This window comes from Battus philenor, unplaced genomic scaffold, assembly GCF_028537555.1.
Source record: "Battus philenor isolate CCGP_79_NKW_IND1 unplaced genomic scaffold, ilBatPhil1.0.hap1 SCAF_30, whole genome shotgun sequence".
Classification (NCBI taxonomy): Eukaryota; Metazoa; Arthropoda; class Insecta; order Lepidoptera; family Papilionidae; genus Battus; species Battus philenor.
This window is the reverse complement of record NW_027181694.1, coordinates 2,538,217-2,546,679: the sequence shown is the minus strand read 5'-3', so window position 1 is coordinate 2,546,679 and position 8,463 is coordinate 2,538,217.

Sequence of the window (8,463 nt, the reverse complement as noted above, 5' to 3'; positions counted from 1 at the left end):
AAAAATAATGATTATTGTATTATATATGTCGCGCACACCTCACAGGGGGCAAATTGATTGCTAAAGGGGGCAATTTGATATAGAATTTCAATAGGAGGGCTTAATAATTTTTGAAAGACTTGGATTGGAAAAGATCATAGCGGTGTGGTCAAATTGATTCTTCTCTTTTCACAGATATTTTCTCTCGCTCTTCATTTTATCACTGGTTGAACGCTTTCGAAATTCTTTTTGAACAAATCAATAAAAAAAAATCGTTCCATTGTATAAACCTAACCAATGAGCGTGTAGCATACAACGAAACTTCTCGAACGTTTTTATCTCTGCCAATGTACGCTTTTTGATTCTTTAAAAAAAACTCAGGGGGTTAAGTGACATTCGACCTTAATGCATTAAACATAAGGTCCTATATAGCTTCACGTGTTAAATACTCGTATATGTTATACATAGCCGACAACGAGAAGTTTCGAGATGCCATGTCGTCTTAAACTATGTATATATATATATATATATATATATATATATATATATATGTACACATATATATCTACATTAAATTAGTGTACTGAACGTTGTATCTATAAATATTTGTATAACTTACCTGCCCTAGCTTTCTTAATAGCTTTGTGCACTTCCTCTGTGGATAAAAAAATAATAAAAATAAAAATAAATTAAAATATTCTTGCATAAATAATACCAACAGAATCGCATGTTTGAGTGATTGCGTGCACGCCATATAAAGCGCAGAATACATCACCGCTGAGGACCCAAGGTCCTCGATATCACAGACCGGTAGCGTATGGCGTCCACCCACAAAATGGATAGTTGATTTAGATAAGATAGTTGGGTTGACAAAACTTCGTTACTGTCTACTTAAAGGTGGTCTGAAATTGAACAAATCATTTTATTTACGAATAAACAGATGGTCGTGTACAGATATTTCGCTTAACTGCAAATTGACCCCCATTTTCATTTCATGGACCACCAATTTTTTTTCGCTGACGTAGACCCCTTGCAGGTTGTTATAGACCCCTAGGGGTCGATATAGACTACTTTGGGAATCACTGAGCTAATACAATACGTCAGGTGACGCATCTGACGTAGATTTTTTTTTTAGTTTATTAGCTCCCGGACTTCGGATCCGCGAGCTCTGAGTCTGATGAAGGTAAGGAAAAAAAGGACCAATGTTTAGCTACTTCCGCACATGCAGTGGTAGTCGTGTAATGAAATGCACCGCCCGCCAGCCCGCTGATAAATGCGCATGCGGCAAACAATGCGAATCACACAACCGCCACCGCCAAATTACTCAACATGTGTTTCACCCCTCTACGGGGCATCTTCAGGAGTTATGTTACATCGATTAGTGCCAAACACAGAGTTTGACTCTAGGATGGACTTCCGCGAGGTAACGCCTGATTCCATTAAATATGCAAATTATCTATTACAAGTAATACGATTCTGTTAAATAATAACGAATGTGCTTTATGTTCACCATTTGCTTTTACACCTATAACCAATCACCCTGTATGTGAAACTAAAACTAGCCATGAGAGAATCGAGTTCGACATACTACGAAGTTGTGTTTCTTCAAAAGATGGTTTACATTCTAGTTGCACATTAATAGTACTCGCAGCTGTTCCGATTTTATGGTTCATCAAAGTTTTCAAATAATTCTTTTAGATCAGGGAAGAGCAACATTCGGTCCGTTTAACATATTTATGCGGCCCGCCAAGCATTTATAAAATTGAACTTCTTTTATCGACTTTCTCATAACAATATATAGTGATAAAATTATTTATAATAAAATGGTTGCACATGCTTTACTAAAATAATTAATTAATATTAACTACAGATCAAAGCTGAGTAATGCAAGGTTATAAAGTTGCCTACATATATATACGCTTGTATCAAAAAACGGTTTAAAAATTTCTCATAATAATCTTCAATTATATTAGTTTTTCCATTCTTATCTTGTTTATTTAAATAGTGCACTGAAGTTAGAATACCCTTTTATGTTAATTTTTAAAAAAAATAATATTATGTAAATTATTAATATGTATTACATATTGTGCAGCCCCACAAAAAATTTGAAAAAATCAAATTCGCCCGTTGTATAAAAAGGTTGCACACCCCTGATATAGGTTCTATCTTAACCATTATACGGAAATGGGATAAGTAGCGGTTAGTGGTTGTGTACATACAAACTAACATATATTTATTTACATACATAATTTAAATATATATACGCTATGGAGAAAGCTATGCCTGTAGCTTCGCTAGGAGATCAACAAGTGGACCAGAGTCATGGTTGTGATTTTGTACATTTTATAATTATGTTTATAAAAAAATTAAGTTTTGTAAATTATTTACAAGTGTTACATTATGTGCGGACCGTCAAAAATTTTTAAAATTCATATTGATCCGTCGATTAAAAAGGTTGCTCACCCCTGTTCTAGATAAATTCATTATTACTCACCGCTTATCTTCTGAATGAATTTTTGAGCGATTTGTGCTGTGAAATAAAAGAAATAGATATTTTATCTATAACTCAATGTATATTGTCATATATAAGTCTTATATATTAAGAGATATATATATATAAAAAAGTATCCTTATTTCGCGCTATGACTTGAAAACTTCTTTGATTTTATTTATACTTTTATATGTTTATTAATATTTTGTGGAAGGTACTTACGGGAGAAGGTAGGAACGCGCAGAAATTTGACACTAATCTTTGAGATTTAAACTAATTATTAACAGATAAGACTTTGTACTACATTACCTGTGAATATCTATATATATCTTTTTAAGAGACAATAACTTATGTATAACCTCATCACGATATCTCTGGAATTGTAAGGCTTGATGATTTGAAATTTAGTAAAAATATTTCTTTTGTTAAATAACCTTCTGCTAAGAATTTTATAAAATGTAACCTGAAAGTTAGTCGAGTGGATGTCCATTATATAACATGATTAATTTTCAAACTATAGGTCCTGTAGATATAAAACATGGACATTTTTTTCATGTTAAAAATTACCAAGAATTGATTTTATATTATTAAATTCACAAAAGGTAGTTAAGGCCAGGCAAAACGGAGGGAAGACAGCTAGTCAAGCTGTTTTTATTTTTTAACGAAAACTATTCTTTTTAAATGTTCCAAAAACATTACAATTCCAATAAGTAGTGTACGTGTATTTTTATTAATGAGAGAAACAGATTATAAACATTTTCCACTGTTTTCACATTTTATAATTCTCGTACATGAATAAATAGTTTAATTTTCGATAATTACATGAATAATAATGTAAATAAATCTACGTATTTTTAGCATTTTAGAAATATGTTTACCAGGTTTTGGTAAATGAATATGCTTTTTTCAAATAACTTCAATTAGCGTTCATTAGTTTATTAGCATTTTATTTGATGTAACTTAATATTGTTTTTTTATATATATCGTTGTAATAAGTTGGAAAAAAGTTACTAAATATTTTTATATCAAAATTTGTGATATATTTTTTAAAGTTTATTTATATTTAAATATAGTACATAAATAATGCAGCCAACTATGTTTAATGACAAGTGTACATATACTATGTTAAAAAAAACTTTTTTCTCTGCCTAATAAAAACAAAAATTTAAGAGTTGTATGTTTTAACAATAGTTTTAATATCTTTTTTGAAATTCCGAAGTCATTATATCTATTTAGATTATTGCTTTTTATACCTTTTTGACAGTTGAAAAATTGAAATAATAGAATGTATTCACTTACTGATTTTGTCATCAAAATCGATCGCAGACTTCAACGCCGTGGCTGAAAACAAAATGGCGGGAACATTACAGATAATATGTATTAATGTTTATAAAAATCAATTTAAATTTATGATAAACTGTGATCTCCGTAAAGGTAATCTCAGGAATTAAAATGAACTTTTTATATCCGCTATTAGCCTCTGTGAAGTGTTTCATCAATTCGTACATACCGATTATAACAAACTACCAAACGATATGGTTTATTTATCTCAGTGTAAATTCATGAAATTTAGACACTGCCTCTGCCAAAAGCTATATTACTCTAATTCAGTTTATGTTTATAATAAAGATGTCTTATAACTAATTATTTTAATTTTGATGAAAAAAAATAAACATAAAAAATTTGACATAACCTCTCTGAGTTTGTTGACAGTTTTTCTCAGTAGATGGCGTGTTACGAACTAACACATAGTAAAGCTATTTTGAATTTGCCTCTGCAGATATGACCAGGTTATAAATATGTGTAATAATTAAAAAATATATTGCAGAGTAGTTAGACTAGACATATTGTAAAAATCTAATTCTTTTTTATTTTTTCAGCTGATGGATGCTCACTGTAAGGAATAGGCCTTTAAGATTGCCATGATCTTGCGCTGCCCGTATTCAATGACTTCCCATGGACTTCACTATATCGTCGGTCCACGCGAACCTCCTCACTCCTCAAGAACCTTTCGGCTCCAACGGCCATTGTATGCCACTTCAGACAAAAGAAATTCTTCGAGCTACGTCGATGACCTTGATTCTTGTGCCGATCTACTCATTTCTGATCCAATCTAGCAACGAAACTCCGAGCATGGACCTCTCCATTGTTCTTTAAGTGACCTTGAAACTTCATGTGAAGCCCCTTGTTCGTTTTCAAAGGTATATTAATGATAATTACAAAGATATTTCAATGCCGCTAAAAAGCAGTTTACTTATATTTTTTGGACTTGAAGATTGTAAATTAAAACACTGATTAAGTCTGTTTCCAAGACAGATCATAGGTTTTTTGGAACTGTGTTACATATATATATACATTTTAAAAAACTGATTATAATAAAACTCAATTTGATTTTGTGTGAGGACAAACATAAATGATCTTTAAATGTATATACATTTAAAATTATCTATTTACTCATATATACATTTAAAATATAAAAGATATCATATATCCATTATATTTTGAATGTATATTTAAATACATACTTATGAATTTTTATTTCACTACAAAGTATTTGTTGTATCATTTAGTCTTTGATCAGAAACTTCGTTATTCAATTAACTTATATTTTCACTCACAGATCTCCTCTCCTAGTGGCGCTGAAAGAAGTAATATAAAGATAGATTATTATTTATACAAAATTAGACAACAAAATTTTATTAATAGTAAATGATATATATTAGGAGGACCAGAAAGTAATGTCGTTTCTGTCGACATATTTTACAGAAAAACAGATTGATTTGTTACCGCTCCCACATTGATTTGTATACTAGACGGCAAAAGGTTGTTGATAACGAATGTAAATATATTGGTGACTAGAAATAAAAACTTGTTAAAAATTACGTCGTGTGAATTAAACTTAAGTAAGCGACATTAATTTCTGATTCCCCTAAATCATTAAAGTAATTTTACGTATGTATGGACTCATCACGATATCTCTGAAACTATAAGACTTAGAGACTTGATATTTGGTTTCAATATTACTTATATTACGGGAATATCAGCTAAGAACAGGTTTTTACGAAATTTTACTCATAAGACTGTGAGGGTCTTCATAAAAATACACATGAATGCATTTCAAACTATATATCTATTTGAACAGAATCATTTTTGACTTGTCAAATATTACCAAAATATATTTTATGAAATTGCACTGACAAACAGAGCAGCTTGTATGGTATCGTTTATAAATTTAAAATATTAATTTTTGTAATCCTAATACATAACAAGGAATATTTGTAATTCTCTAAGTTTAAGTTCAATATTCCTTAGTATGATTATTAACAGCGGCTAAACTTCTAAAATTTAGTTTTGACGCCGTCGTTTAGGCCATAGACATCTATGGTGAGATATACCATAATCGCCACGCTTGGTAGGTTGGTTGGCGATCGCAGATGTTGCCTATCCTCTGAAAACTTGTCTAAGACCTATGGCAATCCTGCACTATTAATTCATAGTGATACACACAAATATAATTTGATATAAGGTTGTATCTTCGGAATCGAACCTGATACCGCTGGGTTTACCATTTGATATATTTAGTTTTTATTAATGTATAAATAGAAAAATGAAAAATAAAATATTGCTTACGGTCCGAGAGAGCGGGTGTGTATGATGCCGCAATGACCTGTAACGAAGAATTCATTTAAAAATAATTTGGAAGTGGCAGTGGTCAAACGATAGAAAATATGACCACTGTAGTCTTACGGTGCTGAAGTAGTGACCATGGAGCCGTATGTGGAACGTAGAACATCCACTTATAAGGTGATCAGACACCCTTGCTAGGATCCAAGGAGGACGATGGATGGATGCTGTACAGGTTTTATTGTAAATATATAGAGAACACCTATGTACAGCCGTGGACGGTAGTTGAAACAATGATGATGACATACGAATTTTATAAGGCCTCCGCTATTGGGGACCTCTCGTAAAGGAATGGTGAAGGAAGAGGGGCGATGTATGAAAGGAATGGAATAGAATGAGAAAGACAACAAAGAAATGAATGGAAGAACTAACAAAGGATAATTTTTTTTTAAATTTGTTGTAAATAATGTCATATATATATGACATATATGTCGGTCGAAAGGTATATTACTCTGTTTCAGAATATGTTTACAATAACGATGTTAGGAAATGATATGTTCTAATTTTAATGTTTTTTTTGAGACGTTTCGAATCAACGTAAAAATTAATTTTAAGCAGACGCTTATATAAAATTAAGCTATTTTAACTTGGACGTGACTTGCCTAAATTTTAAATAGATATATAGTTATATCACTATCTTACAATAAAAAAGACATATATAATAATAATGTTTAATATAATGATAGTAAAGGTCAAGACTTTAATGATTTATAATTTTAAATATTTTAATACAATATACATATTTTATACTTTTATTTGTATATAAATAAATGTATATTATGTGAATAAAATTAAAATATATCTTTTAAATACGTAAACACTCATGATTCGTGAAAAATTTCAACTTTTAAAAATGTCTCGGGATTTCAAAGCGTTTGGACACCCTTGCAGTTAACAAAACCTTTCGTTGGGTCGTCTGATTATTACGTAGTCCCAAAAAAAAATTTCACTCACCAGAACGAAAGCGAATAAATATTTCATTTTTGTTTCTTTTGATTTTACAATCGGACTAATCAAATAATTCTCGTTTTAAACGCAACGGTGGATTTGGATTTTTTAAAAATTACTTCACTATATATAGGGGCGATATGTGAATAGATAAAAAATATAAATTGCGCAAATGTCACGATATTAACAATTTTATTGTTTTTGTTGAATATAAATATACAGATAAAAAATTTTAGAGCTCGTATAATTCATGATAAGTATTTATAATGTATTTTTTATCCATGAAATATTAAATATCATCACAGATAACAATTTCAGAATACAATCAATAATTTTTTTTGTTAAAAAAACTATGTATTATCTGTTAAAATACTATCAGATTAATACTGTCTTGAAACTATGTCAAATGTCATGTCCAACGAAATATCAGTTGCAGATTCGATTTTTGAAATTATTGCCTCGTATTTTGTATCTGTCAAACAATTGAACTATGTAAGTTCAACTTTTCAAAAGAGGTTAAATGCTGAAGATGGCTATGTTCGAGGTTTCTATTTGAGACCAGATCTTCGATGAGGACATAGAGTAGATTTTTAGAAGAATGTAAGCTACCAAAAGCCAAGCGAATTGGCGAGTTGAAGTGAAAGTGAAAAGTGAAAGATGGCCACATTGGCTTAGGCCGTCTAATCAATATGTGGAGAGATCTTGTTAGAAAACTGAATTCAGACAGATACAAACCATTACTATTATAAATCTATGGCTCCTATGTCTACCAGATAATAATGTGTATAACTTAAGTTAGGCACTTAATTAAATGTTAACAAGATTCAATTATCGTACTTGATATAATAACCTACCTAAATTGATACCATAAACCTATAAGAAAATTATGCAGAATATTATACAATAAAATTAAATAGCACAATAGTATAGTGGAGTATTCACGTTGGCAATTGTTTTTATATTTCGCCGGTTAAACAGACGCCATTACGAATAATATGTGGCGCGTAAATTTTTGTTTTGACAAATCTATTTCTTCCATATTTAAACGGTTTTATTTAGTTCGAACCGTACGGAATTTATTTGTTTGGGTCAAAATTAGAAATTGAATTTTAAGCACCTTCCCGTTGTAAGATTGATTTGAAATTTGGTACACACATTTAATTTAGATGACAATACAATATAATAAAATCAATAACATTGTAAATCTAAGATGGCCGCCGATACAAAATGGCGGATTACGTATTTTTCCTTAACCCCCTCAATATGGGTATCAAATGAAAGGGTTACACTAGTAAAACATAATGATTATGTCAAAAATTAAAATTCAAGATGGACGCCGTTCCAATATGGCGGACTAGGTA